The sequence below is a fragment of the Ovis canadensis genome, chromosome 3 (genome assembly GCF_042477335.2).
Source record: "Ovis canadensis isolate MfBH-ARS-UI-01 breed Bighorn chromosome 3, ARS-UI_OviCan_v2, whole genome shotgun sequence".
Classification (NCBI taxonomy): Eukaryota; Metazoa; Chordata; class Mammalia; order Artiodactyla; family Bovidae; genus Ovis; species Ovis canadensis.
In genome coordinates, this window is record NC_091247.1 from 130,209,019 (window position 1) to 130,225,180 (window position 16,162).

Consider the following 16,162-nt stretch of genomic DNA (forward strand, 5'->3'; position numbering starts at 1 on the left):
TGATCCTATAAAGTATATTTGTTTAATCTCTCCTCTGCACAGTGCTCGCTTCTTTTTGGTGTGTTTCTTTTGATATTTATTCCTTTGTCCTTAGTTATCCTCCTTCCAGGTTAGTTTATACGTGGGGTCCCGTGTAGGAACACTCCTGAGAAGCAAATCTTTGAAAATCTAAAGGAGCCAAAGCTGAATGAGGTGTAGGTCAAAGGATAGGGCCTATGAGGGAGACATTTTACTTGCTACTTTAAGGCATAGCTGGAATGATGAGATATAGAAATGTAGGCCCAAGATTTCATGTATCAGCAAGTGGGAAAGGAACAAGCAGTTCCTACTACTGATGCCTTGAGGCTTACAGACAGTTTAGGGATTGGACATTGACATTATTTCATTATATTTTTATGGCTGAGTAGTATTCCATTGTATATATGTACCACATTTTCTTTACCCATTTATGTGTCAATGGACATTTAGGTTGCTTCCATGTCTTGGCTGTTGTGAATCAGAGATAATTTTAAGGTGATTCAGTAAGAGGAAACCCAAGCAGCTATGTGGTGGCTTGAGTAGTTTCCAAATTAAATGTTTTGTGAAAACAGAGAAGTTGAGTCAATCAAGCCACAGTAATTAAAGAGAGGAACACCAAATGCCTTATTGGTAGAGCCAATTGCATATCACTTCATGGGAAATAGATGGGGAAACAGTGGAAACAGTGTCAGGCTTTATTTTTGGGGGCTCCAAAATCACTGCAGATGGTGACTGCAGCCATGAAATTAAAAGATGCTTACTCCTTGGAAGAAAAGTTATGACCAACCTAGATAGCATATTCAAAAACAGAGACATTACTTTGCCGACTAAGGTCCGTCTAGTCAAGGCTATGATTTTTCCAGTGGTCATGTATGGATGTGAGAGTTGGACTGTGAAGAAGGCTGAGCGCTGAAGAATTGATGCTTTTGAACTGTGTTGGAGAAGACTCTTGAGAGTCCCTTGGACTGCAAGGAGATCCAACCAGTCCTTTCTGAAGGAGATCAGCCCTGGGATTTTTTTTGGAAGGAATGATGCTGAAGCTGAAACTCCAGTACTTTGGCCACCTCATGCGAAGAGTTGACTCATTGGAAAAGACTCTGATGCTGGGAGGGATTGGGGGCAGGAGCAGAAGGGGACGACTGAGAATGAGATGGCTGGATGGCATCACTGACTTGATGAACGTGAGTCTGAGTGAACTCTGGGAGTTGGTGATGGACAGGGAGGCCTGGCGTGCTGCAGTTCATGGGGTTGCAAAGGGTTGGACACGACTGAGCGACTGAACTGAACTGAACTGATTGCATCTCCCAGTCTCAGAAGATCTAGAATGTGGGTTGACTGTGCTGTTACTAACATTAAGAACTGTGCTACTAGTATTTGTTTGTATTCTTGTAAACCCCTTCACTGAAGGTACATTAGTGATTGTGCATGTGACCTTAAATAGCCTCACCAGTACAAGTACTCAAAATCCAGTTAGTAATAAACTATTAATGGGCCATAGATCCTTTAAAGTCATATACTTTAGAAATCTAGGTGATTAGATGGAATTTAAATAATTCTGTTTTTTCCATCTATGATAGCTATATTTAATATTCAGAAAGTTGTTTGCTAAATATATTTAAATTAAGAAAATATTTATTTAGGCTATAATAGTTATCATTTACTGACAGAAGCTATTCTAGGTGTCTAAGTATAGTCCTCATTTGATCCTCACATCTAAAAGAGATTAGATTACAATTTCTCTTTTTAAAATGATAGGACTGAGGTTTAAAGAGGTTAAGTAAAATATCCAAAGAAATAGCTAGTGGAAAATTTAGGATTTGAACTCAGATGTATCCAACTTTGAAATTTGTTCTTTCCACTAGTCTATTCTCTCTCCTTACATGTTGCCAGTTTATTGGTGAGCACTTTTTTTTAAAACAAGTATTTATTTGCATAATAATAATAATACTTGTCATACATTGAACACTGGCTACATTAAGTATTGTGTTAAACTTCAAATTTACTTCATAGTGTAAAAACAAACATTTAATGAATAACTGCAGTAATATCTGAAAGAGTACATATATTTAAACAGTTGATCCCAAGAGATTCATGCTATGGAAGACATGAGAAAATAGAACCTAAGTAAGAGCAGAATCAAGTAGCCTATAGTCACTCTTTCATGTACCCATTGGGTAGAATGGCATATATTATTTACTTTATTTATCTTTCTCTCTTCAAGCACACAAGTTAATTCAAGTAATTTCAGGGTGACTGGAATAAAATTTCAGTGTGCTGCAAACATGCAGCAAAAGCACCAATTTATCCCTTTTGCCCACAAGAGTTACTTTTTAGCACAATACCCACATACTCTTACATGATAGAATGGAAATAGCTCTTTGTACACTATGTCCTTTAGTTCTCAGGACATCTCTGAGTAAGTAGGCATTAGTTCTATTTTACCAGTGAAGGACACATAAGGTTCAAGGAACTTGTACTTGCCCAAATGTGTATCCATACAATGAACTGTTTTTTATGAAAGCAGCAGGTTAAAGATGAGTAAATAAGCGTGTGGATTAGCTGCGTGTCTTCTCCAATTAGCTAGAATTCCCTAGTATAGTGATTGTGGTAGGCTGAGTAATGGCACCCCAAAGATTCCCGTAACCTAATCCCTGGAATGTATAAAGATGTCACTTTATATGGTCAAGAGGGATTTTATAAATGTGATTAAATTAAGCATCTTTAGGTGGAAGTTTAGCCTAGTTTATCTGGATGGATCCAATATAATCAGTGTCCTTATGAGAGGGAGGCAAGAATGTCAGCAGCAGAAATGAGACTAACAATGCAAGAGGTTGTTGTGGTGTGCTTTGAGTGGAGGAAGGGACCGTGAGCAGGCAGCCTTTGGAAACTGGAATGCGCAAGGAAGGAGGTTCTCCCCAGAAACATCCAGAAGTTATGTAGCCTTAGAATACCTTTCTTTTAGACTTTTGACCTCCAGAACTTTGAAAGAATACATTTATTTGTTTTAAACCATGAAGTTTTGTGGTAATTTGTTATAACAACAGTAAGAAATTTGCGGAAATTTTATCTTAAACACCTTGGGAATGAATGGAAAAGGGGTTCAAAATCAAGCTCTGTTTCCTTCAGAGTCCCTTCCTTTTCAAACATGATGCATTTTCTCTGCTTATATTTGTCTCTCCTGGACAATACAGTGTAAATATTAACAAATACAAATGTTCAATTCATCTTTTCAAAAATCTACCAGCAAGCGCATCTGCTTTATGTAGTATGTCAGGTGAAATAAGTGTTTTTTTGTTAATATATAACAGGATTTACTCAAGAAGAGGACAGTATTCCAATCTTGTAAGATATATTCAAGAGTATTGTCATAAGGTTATAAAAATTATTCTTTGATATGGCAGTTGATAAATTCAATGTTAAAATGGATGAAACCATCAGTAGATATAAACTAGCTTGAATGATATGTTGCTAAAGTTATGTTGCTATTGAACAGAGATGTCTTCAGAACCAAATGAAAAGTACAGGGTATTTTAAAAACTTTTATCGTGATAAATTGGTCAAATACTCAGAAAGAAGTGATTGAGGCTAGTTGATCAGGGACCAGGGATCATTTGCTAAGCCATATACTTTCATATCCTAGTTTTTAGAGACAAATAGAAGGCATTCAACAAATAGTTTTGAGTGGTTGAATAAGATTGCTCTTCAGTTAAGTTCAGTCGCTCAGTTGTGTCCGACTCTTTGCGACCCCATGAATTGCAGTGTGCCAGGCCTCCTTGTCCATCACCGACTCCCAGAGTTTACCCAAACTCATGTCCATTGAGTTGGTGATGCCATCCAGCCATCTCATCCTTGGTCGTCCCCTTCTCCTCCTGCCCCTAATCCCTCCCAGCATCAGAATCTTTCCCAATGAGTCAACTCTTTGCATGAGGTGGCCAAACTATTGGACTTTCAGCTTCAGCATCAGTCCTTCCAATGACTATTCAGGATTGTTTACCTTGAGAATGGACTGGTTGGATCTCTGTGCTGTCCAAGGGACTCTCAAGAGTCTTCTCCAACACCACAGTTCAAAAGCATCAATACTTCAGTGCTCAGCCTCCTTCACAGTCCAACTCTCACAATACATACATGACTACTGGAAAAACCATAGCCTTGACTAGACGGACCTTTGTTGGAAAAGTAATGTCTCTGGTCATAACTTTCCTTCCAAGGAGTAAGCGTCTTTTAATTTCATAGCTGCAGTCACCATCTGCAGTGATTTTCAAGCCCCCCAAAATAAAGTCAGGCACTGTTTCCACTGTTTCTCCATCTATCTGCCATGAAGTGATGGGACCAGATGCCATGATCTTTGTCTTCTGAATGTTGAGCTTTAAGCCAACTTTTTCACTCTCCTCTTTCACTTTCATCAAGAGGCTTTTTAGTTCCTCTTCACTTTCTGCCATAAGGGTGGTGTCATCTGCATATCTGAGGTTATTGATATTTCTCCCAGCAATCTTGATTCCAGCTTGTGCTTCTTCCAGCCCAGCGTTTCTCATGACGTACTCTGCATAGAAGTTAAATAAGCAGGGTGACAATATACAGCCTTGACGTACTCCTTTTCCTAGTTGGAACCAGTCTGTTGTTCCATGTCCAGTTCTAACTGTTGCTTCCTGACCTGCATAGAGGTTTCTCAAGAGGCAGGTCAGGTGGTCTGGTACTCCCATCTCTTTCAGAACTTTCCACAGTTTATTGTGATCCACACAGTCAAAGGCTTTGGTATAGTCAATAAAGCAAAAAATTCACTAATTAAAGAATATAAATACAGAGAACCACCATTTCAGTATTGGTTATGGTATTGAAAAATTGAAAATAATGTTAATTTAGTGGTAAGATGTTTACAGTATAGTATTAGATGGACAAAAGTAGACTAAAAAAAGCTATGTATAATATTCATTAAAAGGCATAATTATATTTAGATATAAATATGATTATATTTAAAAGGTATAATTATATTTAATAATATTATAATTACTATTAAATATATCACATGGATATTTATATTTATCCTAATTCATGGGGGAAAGTACTTTATATTAGCTGACAAAATTTTAACAGAGATTCATCTCTGAGTGGATGGGATTGTAGCTGATTTTTATTTTCTGTGATTTTATTATACTTATCTATATTTATAATTTTAAACATAAATATTCTTTTCTGATAATAATAAAAGAAGAAAAAACAAATTTGATAAAAAGAATAAGGTTACTCCACTCCAAATCTGATTATGTGTTTACTACCCAGTTTAACAAATCTCTACTGACTCATTTACTGCATAAAAATCCAAACACTTTATCTTGGGACCTAAAGTTATTTCACATCTGTTCTTACATATGAGATTCATTTCATTATTCGCCTCTGTATCCCATGGGTCCTCTGAATACTTTTGACAGCAACTATCAAGCCCCTCCTTTTTTCTGCCTTCTGCTGAAGGACCTCTAACCTTATTTTTCTGGAAAACATCACCTCTTCTATCAAGGCTTTCTTTCTCCCCTAAGAAAAGTAAGTGATCTCTTAGCTTTGGCTCATGGCATATTTTTAAGTGACTTGCCTATTATCTTCCTAGCTCCTGTTACTGCAAATCACATGTTTGCAACATTCCAGGTAAATACAAGTGCATACACGGCAGCTGTGCTTTTCTTATGTCTTAGGAATTGAAAGAGTTGGCCCTAGAGGATGCTGCAGGTTAGAAGAAATGAAGCAGAGATTTCTCTTTAAAAAAAAAATCGCAATAAGGCCAATATAAGACCATCACAAGTGTAATTAGGAATTCTTCACATCTAAATAGAGTTCATGCAATATAATTAATAATTTGAGTGAAACTCAAAATGACAATTTTAAGCTCTTCTAAAGCAATAATTCACAGGAGCCTCTGCTAAGGGGATGTGGACAAAAAGACTGATTGATTGAAGGATGGGTGAATGACTAGATGATAGATAGCTAGGAGAGATAATATTGAGCCCTTCTTGATTAAAGATTCATGAAACTATGATCATATACTATCCCCAAAATGCATTAAAAGAATCCCCCTTGATGAAAGTGAAAGAGAGTAAAAAAGTTGGCTTAAAACGCAGCATTCAGAAAGCTAAGATCATGGTATCTGGTCCCATCACTTCATGGCAAATAGATGGGGAAACAATGGAAACAGTGACAAACTTTATTTGGGGCGGGGGTGGGGGGGAGGGCTCCAAAACCACTGCAGATGGTGACTGCAGCCATGAAATTAAAAGAGGCCTACTCCTTGGAAGAAAAGTTATGACCCAACTAGACAGCATATTAAAAAGCAGAGATGTTACTTTGCCAACAAAGTCCGTCTAGTCAAAGCTATGGTTTTTCTGGTAGTTGTGTATGGATGTGAGAGTTGGACTATAAAGAAAGCTGAGCGCTGAAGAATTGATGCTTTTGAACTGTGGTGTTGGAGAAGACTCTTGAGAGTCCCTTAAACTTCAAGGAGATCCAACCAGCCCATCCTAAAGGAAATCAGTCCTGAATATTCATTGGAAGGACTGATGTTGAAGCTGAAACTCCAATACTTTGGCCACCTGATGCAAAGAGCTGACTCATTTGCCAAGACCCTGATGCTGGGAAAGATTGAGGCTGGAGGAAAAGGGGATGACAGAGGATGAGATGGTTGGATGGCATCACTGACTCATTGGACATGAGTTTGAATAAACTCCAGGAGTTGGTGATGGACAGGGAGGCCTGGCATGCTGCAGTCCATGGGGTCGCAAAAAGTCAGACACGAACTGAACTGAATCACTTTCAGTCTTTTCCTGGATAACTTTTGAATGCTGTGAGCATGGCAATTTGTTTTCAAGTAGTATGCTAGCTCAGATCAGTTGATAGTGGCTACCTAGAATTCTATGCCAGTTCATCCCTGTTCAGCAGAAAGGAGGAGAGTGATCAATGATGGTGAGCATGGACAAGAGGGTGGCAATATATGCCTTCCCTGGGCATTCCAACCTCTGAAACACATTGATAATGGCAAATTAAGAATTGAAGGACTATGTAAACTTTCTTCTTTTGCTTTTTATTCCTTGATTCCTGTCTTTTCTTGCAGGGTTTATGGATAACATCACAAAATGATTGTTTTGTTTTGTTTTTGCAGTCAATTCTATGTATAGTCATGAGGCTAAAACACCTTTAGCCTTTAGCTACTTCACTGTAAATAAAAAGATTGGATTATCATGGTTCATTTTAATGAGTCAGTAGGTAAAATCACTTAAAGCAACTCTGTGGCTGAATAAGCAATGTTTCTGTGCTATGGCTGTATATTGGCTACCAGCTCACACTAATGAGCCGTTTTAAGAATAAGAAATTTGGGAAGTTATCTGGCTGGGTTATGCCAAAATAAGATGTCATGCTAAGGCTTGTTAAAAGTTCCTCCATGACAAATTCAAAGATATACAATATTATTAACTGTATCTTGGCAGCTCATTTTCTTATTTTATAAACAGTCCAAAAAGCTGCTCTGGTTTATTTAATTCTCAGAAAAGAAGAATTGGAACCATTTAGCCTGCTTAATATCAAAACCTACCTGACCCAAAGGAGAATCAGAAAGAATTTCACAGAACACTTTATTTTAGTTACAACATCCCATACATAAACTCTGACTGCAAATAACATAGAATTTTTTAAAGCCCTATTGCAAAATTATAGCATTCATTTCTTCTATCATTTTTTCCTTGAATACTCTTTCTCTGATTCCTTTTTTCCCCTACAATCCTTTAGAAATTCCCAGGAATTAATGTCTTAGTTTTTCCTCCTTTCCCTTAACATTTATTATTTTCAGAAAATCCTCCTTTCTCATGATGAACTATCAGCTTTGTATGGATTAATTGCTAAATGTTTACCCTAAGTCCCAAACTCTCAATAATTTTCTGTAGATCAGTCATACTAATATCAAATACAACTCTTATCTTTCTTTACCAAAATTGATACCTTTTAAAATATGTTCATCCACTCATTATCCTTTGTGTTATTACCTGTTATCTCTTTTACCAGAATCAAAAGTGATCGAGTGCTAGTCATTTCCTGAATTCTTCCCCAGCACTGTCTAAACTTTTCTTAGTTTCACTTCAGCTATTAGGGCCTTATTCAGGCCTGAATACTTTAGGGCCTGGTCACTTAATAGTAAATATGAGAATATGATGATAGTTATGATTTCAGACTATATCTAGCAATAACATAGAAAATGGATAGTTGGAACATACCTAAAAGCCGATTTTAATTCTTCAGTGAAGTTAGGGATGAGGAAGGAAAGGGACTTACAAGTAATAATTTTGTGTTAGCATCTGTTGATGACTTTCTATGTTACTCTTCCAGGAAACAATTATCTTTAAAATGACCCAAAACTGAAAAAATGAGGAAGAAAAGAAAATACTTGCACCGACACCCATGCAACTTGGTGTGTGGTATTCAATAAGTATGTTCTGGCTCAGATTAATGGTAAAAGCTTAAGTCACCTTAGAGGGCTGGGAGGGCTTTTTAGGTGGTGCTATAGGTAAAGAACCCGCTTACAAATGCAAGAGACCTAAGAGATGCGGGTTCAATCCCTGGGTCGAGAAGATCCCTTGGAGGAGGGCATGACAGCCCACTCCAGTATTCTTGCCTGGAGAATCCCCCATGGACAAAGAAGCCTGGCATTCCACGGTCCATAGGGTTGCAAAGATTTGGACATGACTGAAGCGAATTAGCACACACACATGTATGTAGAGCGCTGGCAGGGAAAATATTTTTTTCTCCAACAGTGGCTTTCTCAGCACATAGCCATTTGCATCATGCACCTGGCAACCCAATTTACTTCTGGTTATGGCAGCATATCTCATTTTCCCTATCTCTTGTTTTACTCTTATCAGTCTTCTACATCATTTTAATATCATATACTTCTTAATAATAGCCATGTAGTAATTCTCTGTCATTTTGCTTGCTCTTATCTTGACTCCTTCCTTAACGTCAGAGACTAGATTTTCTAAATCAACCACAATACCTAGCAGAGTGCTGTGTACACTGGAGATCTAAAAATGCTTGGTGCCTTATTCTGGAATTCTAACATGCTAGCAAGTGTAATATTATGATAAAAATATTGTTTATTAAGTTTACAGGTGTTTCATTTTGGTTACGTTAGCTTGTTTTGTTCTATGCTGTTTTTGTATTTAATTCAAAACATTTCTCACTTTGGAGGAAAATTGCCTTTGGTTTCCAGAAAGCAAACATTCCCAGCAGATTAATTCTTCATTCCTTTGTTGTCATTATACTATCTCTTCCCATGATTTTAATTTCCAGATGTTGATGGGTTTCTCCAATATTTGTGAATCTTGATATTTCATTTTATTCATACACAAAAGTCCTGGAATTGAGACGTATCTACTACATGTCACAAACAGCTTTAATTTAATCATTTATTTAAGCCTTGATAAAAATATTCCATCACTTGGGACTTAGCCATGACTAGTATAGAATCTTAGAATTAGTAAAGGAAATTAATCTAGTAGTTCCTTTGTGACAAGAGATATTGCATATTGTTTTATAAGTTATATAAGATTAAATCTTTTACATTATGAAAACACTTTTTCTTTTGAATTTTTATTTTTTCCAGGTTTATTGAGATTTAATGGATGTATAACATTGTATTAGTTTAAGGTATACAATTAAAATATACTTGCTCATTGGAAGAAAAGCTGTGACAAACCTAGACAGTATACTAAAAAGCAGAGACATCTCTTTGCCGACAAAGGTCCATGTAATCAATGCTATGGTTTTTCCAGTAGTCATATATGGATATGAGAGCAAGAATGTAAAGAAGGTTGAGCACTGAAAAACTGATGCTTCTGAATGGTGGTGCTGGAGAAGACCCTTGACAGTCCCTTGGAAAACAAGTAGATCAAACCGGTCAATCCTAAAGGAAACCAACCCTAAATTTCACTGGAAGGACTGATGCTGAAGCTAAAGCTCCAATACTTTGGCCACCTGATGCAAAGAGCTGACTCATTGGAAAAGACCCTGATGCTGGGAGAGATTGAGGGCAGGAGAGTGAGGGTGGGACCGAGGATGGACATTTTAATTGGATGACATCACTGACTGAATGGACATGAGTTTGAGCAAACTCTGGTAGATAGTGAAGGACAGAGAAGCCTGATGTGCTGTAGTTCATACGGTCTCAAAGTGTTGGGCACAAGTTGGCAACTGAACAAAAGCAGCAACAAAGATGTACAATATAATGATTTGATATCTGAATATGTTGTGAAATGATTACTACAATAAATTTAATTAACATCCATCAGTTCACATAGTTACAAATTTTTCTTGTCATGAGAACCTTTAAAATCTACTTTCTTAGCAACTTTCCAGTATGCAATATAATACTTTTAACTATAGTCTTCAAACTGTACATTAACTCCCTAGAACCTGGTTACTTTTGAGTTTTAGAACTTACTTGTCGTGAATATAACTGTATGCCTTCTTGTGAGCAAAGACTTTGTGTATAAAGCTGTTGACTCCTAGACCTGTCATATTTTGGAAATGTTTAATTACTTACTCTTTCTTGTATTAAAAATCTTTTTACCAAGACAATTTCTATTTCAACACAGTTGGAACACTAAAGAAGTGCATAGATTATAAAATGTATTAAAGATTGTTTGTTGGTTTTCTATTGCTGCCGTAACATATTACCACCAACATAATAACGTAAAACTACAGAAATTTATTGTCTTGCAGTTCTGCAGATCAGAAATCAAACAGAAGCCTGTGTCTCAATGGGCTAAAATCAAGGTGTTGGCAGAGCTATGTTCCTGTCTGGAGATTCTAGAGGAGAATTAATTTCTTTGTTTTTCCAGATTTTAGAGGTCACTTAATTCCTTGACTTGTGCTCCCCTTCCTCCATCCTCAAAGCCAGTAATGTTGCTATTAAGTCCTCCCCATGTTTCATTTCACTGATCCTCCTGCCTGTTGCATCTCTCTCATCACAGCCAAGAAAATTCTCCATTTTTGAAAAATTCATGTGATTATACTGGGCCCCCATATCTATAAGATGCCAACTTAGTTTTCACCTATGAAATTTTAAAAATTATAGTTTAATGTGCTAGAAAAAAAATCTTCAGTCTATTTCTGGCCTTAAAAGATACTAAACTCAGTCTCAAACCTGATCCCTTTCCTTGAAGTCTTTAAAGACTCTCTTATAAGTAACTGCCTTGTAATCATTTTCTTCCTGCAAATAACTGAGAAGACAAACTATATAATTAAAGATAATGAGGTGGAAAATCTATTACCCTGTCTTCAAATAGACAAAAGAAGGTTTCTCTATGCCCAGAAGAAAATTTCAGGCTATAAATCTGGATATTAATTGAAGGTGTCAAAATAAGTACAGATGAATCAAACTATTGAAAGTTGTTAAAATAGGACAAAAAGTGCTTGTGTTTGCATGCAATATTATTAATTTAGGTAGCATTTCATGCATGTGCAGAACTCCTCTCTCTTCCTCTCACTGAAATTTTCAGTATAATTTATTTGAAAAAAATTATTTTAACCTTTTAATCCTGTCGTCATGCTAAACCTAGAGTTTTTTTTTTTTTTTAAGGTTTTGAGGGTGTCTCCCTCGTGGCTCAGTGGTAAATAATCTGTGTACTAATGCAGGAGACACAGGTTTGCTCCCTCGTCCTGAAAGATCCTAGGCTATGGAGCAACTAAGCTCGTGTGCCACAGCTATTAGTATTGAACCAGCATTTTAGAGTCCAGGAACTGCAACTGCTGAGCCCACACACCACAACTACTGAAGCCTGGGCACCCTAGATTTCAGGGTGAAGCCCTGAAACAAGGCTTCACCCTCGAAACGTGAAATACGAGAAGCCGCCGCAATGAGAAGCCTGCACTAGAATGTAGTGTAGCTACAAAGTAGACGGGACTCACTTCAACTAGAGAAAAGCCCATGCAGCCACAAAGACCAAGCACAGCCCAAAATCAATTGATTAATTTAATTTAATTAAAAAAGAAAAAGAGAAACCTATTTTTAAAACAGGGTTTTGCATAAGAGAATTATTTTAGTAACTCCATGATGGTATCGATAGATGTCAGGCATAGATACTACAGTTCTATTCCCTGGATTAAAGGGAATTTAACTAGTTTGGATAATGATGAAAAGTGGTTTTAATATTTATAATTTTCCTTTTGGTGTTCAAGTTTTAGATTTAGAACTTCAGCATAGTTGATTTTAATGAAGGGCCAGCAGGTTTCTTGTTCCAGGGTTTCTTTGCTAGATTTGACACCCAGAGGGACCTCAAGAAAATACCTGAACATGATACTACACATGTTATTCCTGATCAAGGATTCTTGCAGAAGTTTGCCTGTAGTTATGAAGATACCCTTAGGCTAAAAGCCCAGAGAAGACCACAGAGAGGAAGAGAATACAGTCAATGGAAAAGCCAGGTGAAGTGTCTGTTTATAACATCAGCACTTCATAGCACTCAAAAGTTTATCTCAACTATGAATTTTATTGTGTTTTTTCTTTTGGCATAGATCAGCTAGCACTATAGAAATATCTTTACAATATCTTTACGTAGAAGAGGATAGGAAAAGGTGGCTTCAAAGATGAAACTTTAGATTCCAGTCCTTCTTTATGTTTCTTGTTGCTAGTGCCTCTTCAGATTGGTCACCTGTACTGTATACTACATAATATACTCATACTATATAGTGTGTATGTACTGTATGTACCATAAATATCCTCTATAAAACAATGAGAATAATGGTACTATAAAATGTGAAACTCTTCAGGAGTACAAAATATTATGATGGGTAGCCAAATTTAATAACTACCATAGAGCACTGTGTTTGACTGAGGTATTCAGTTAAGCATTTGATATTATTTTTTTAAAAAATCAAGAAGGCATTAGTTATCCTCACTTAATAAAGGAGGAAACCAAGGCAACTTTCTCTAGGTCCCACAGCTAATAAATGGCAGAGCCTAAATTGAATGCAGGATACCCAGGTACAGTCCTTGGGTTGGGGCGACACCCTGGAGAAGAGAATGGCTACCCACTCCAGTATTCTTGCCTGAAGAATTCCATGGACAATGGAGCCTGGTGGGCTACAGTCCATGGGGTTGCAAAGAGTCAGACAGGATTGAGCGACTTTCACTTTTTTTTTACCTACTTGTATCTGAAGTTTTTCCTTCTACATGTTAATCAGTGTGGTATCATTTACTAATAGTGGAACTCCTAATAACATGTTATCCCAAATTTCACTTTCAGGTCAACTAGAACACTTCATAGGTCCTAAATTTTTGTCACTTTAGTCCATCACATTTACTCTTCAGTCTCTACTGGAATTTTAACTCAAAGTCATTTGATATGAGCAAATTTTTACCAAGTCTGCGAAAAAGAGTGAGAAGGAAATTTCTTCTTAAAGATTACAGATGAATTCATGTTTGCCCTCTCTGTTTCCAAAACTACTGTAAAGTAATAACAATGTGTGAATTAGAATGGGAAAAAGGAATGGGAGATAATGGAACATAAAATATTATACATCAACAAATTTTTGAAGATGGAAATCTGATGGATGAATTGGTAACTGATTTAATCAAAGAAGAAAAAACAGAAATCTTTTTTTAAGAAAGATGTCACATGACACAAAAGAGTGTCATAGCATCATAAAGATTCAGGAATCATAGACATTAGTTACCCAGGAAAATAGAAAGGCTGGAAGTCTCTTTAACAGGTAGTTAGGCATCTTGATCCCATCCTTATCTTTTGCTAGTGTCTACTTTCCTGCATCCTGGTATTTGAAAAGAAATTTGCTTTCTGGAGAAACTGAATCCAACTGGCACTATACTTAGAGACATGTACTAAAGACTTGATGATTAATTGAAAGCATACAGAGTGAACTATGACATCCCAACCCTCTTCCTATATTTAACTCAAATAATACTGACAGCTAAACCTATGCCATTTATCATATGCATTCCTTAGTCAAAGATTGGAGGAGTACTTTCTGAGGAAACAAACCAGTCTAAAAGTGCCACAGATTCTATAGTTTGAGGATCCTAAAACAAACATCTACAATTACCACATGGCCATAATCCCCCAATCAACACATCTCACCCCTGTCAGCATTTTAGGGCTTCATTCTTAAATATAAATAAGCAACCAAGAAGGACAAAAAGGAGATTTTCTATGACCCTTCAGAGCATGTATATTATGTTATATTATGTTTATGTATTTCAAAGTGCTCTTATACATAGCTTTATTTTACCAAAGTCTTGAAGAATTACTTCCTTGTACTTTCTTCCACCAGCCACCAACCACTGTCAAATCTACTTTTCATGTCTTGGTGAGTACAATAAATGTTTATTATACTACATTTTGCATTTATTCACTTTCAAGTTATTATATTTAGTTATATAAACATTTTAATATTTTTATATAAACATTTTATATTGTCACCCTGCATATTTAACTTATACACAGAGTACGTCATGAGAAATGCTGGACTGGAAGAAGCACAAGCTGGAATCAAGATTGCTGAGAGAAATATCAATAACCTCAGATATGCAGATGACACCAACCTCATAGCATAAAGTAAAGAAGAACTAAAGAGCCACTTGAAGAAAGTGAAAGAGGAGAGTGAAAAAGTTGGCTTAAAGCTCAATATTCATAAAACTAAGATCATGGCATCCGGTCCCAATACTTCATGGCAAATAGATGGGGAAACAGTGTCAGACTTTATTTTTTTGGGCTCCAAAATCACTGCAGATGGTGATTGCAGCCATGAAATTAAAAGACACTTACTCCTTGAAAGGAAAGTTATGACTAACCTAGACAGCATATTAAAAAGCAGAGACATTACTTTGCCAACAAACATCTGTCTAGTCAAAGCTATGGTTTTTCCAGCAGTCATGTATGGATGTGAGGGTTGAACTATAAAGAAAGCTGAGCACCGAAGAATTGATGCTTTTGAAGTGTGGTGTTGGAGAAGACTCTTGAGAGTCCCTTGGACTGCAAGGAAATCCAACCAGCCCATCCTAAAGGAGATCAGTCCTGAGTGTTCATTGGAAGGACTGATGTTGAAGCTGAAATTCCAATACTTTGGCCACCTGATGTAAAGAACTGACTCATTGGAAAAGACCCTGATGCTGGGAAAGATTGAAGGTGGGAAGACAAGGGGATGACAGAGGATGAGTTGGTTGGATGGCATCACCAACTCAATGGATATGAGTTTGGGTAAACTCTGGGAGTTGGTGATAGACAGGGAGGCCTGGCCTGCTGCAGTCCATAGGGTCGCAGAGTCGAACATGACTGAGCGACCGAACTGAGCTGAATTGAAACATTCTTATTGCTCAATTGATATATTTTTCTATATGTGAAAAAAATATGTGCATTTTGTATTGGGAAGGAATGTATCATTGCTTTCCCCATTAAATTAATGGGACTAGTTTTTCATTTAATAACTGTTTACTTAGCAACAGGGTCTTCAGAAATAAACGAAAACTGTTAATTGAGGGATAAGTATATAATAAAGACATTTTCTGATGCCCAATTTCTCAGAAACTTTTCCTCCCAAACATACCTCTTCTGGAAACTACTAGGCTCCAGAAAATTTTGAGAATGAAAACAAATGGGATTCAGGAAACAAATATTCTAACCAAGGAAAAGTGTAAGGAATTCCCAAGATTGTGTAGTAAAAGAAGACTTAGAATAACTGTGGGGCATGCCTGGCTACCTTTGGTCTCAGAGCAGTCTCCAATTCTGGTCTGCAACTAATATATTATAACTTGTAAACTGGCACCTCTTGTCTTGGCCAGATTTTGAATGGCATTGTCTAGCGACTTCATATCCTTCTGGCTGCAGAATTAAGAGGTGATTCCATGTCCTCTCTCTCTCAGCCCTAAGCCTCTGCCAGGAATTACTGTGCTCCTTCCAACTGGCTCTGTGGCAAGCCCTCTGTCAATGCTCACCCATGTCACTCAAGGTGGAAAGGTTTGAGAAAGTTGATTTCTAAGACCCCTATCTCACCTATCTCATAGAACGTCAGGTAAGTATGGCCCAGCCCCAGAGTAGTACAAGAGGATTGGACTAAGTCTCTTCATGTCTGACACTTTGCGACCCTCTGAACTGTAGCTTTA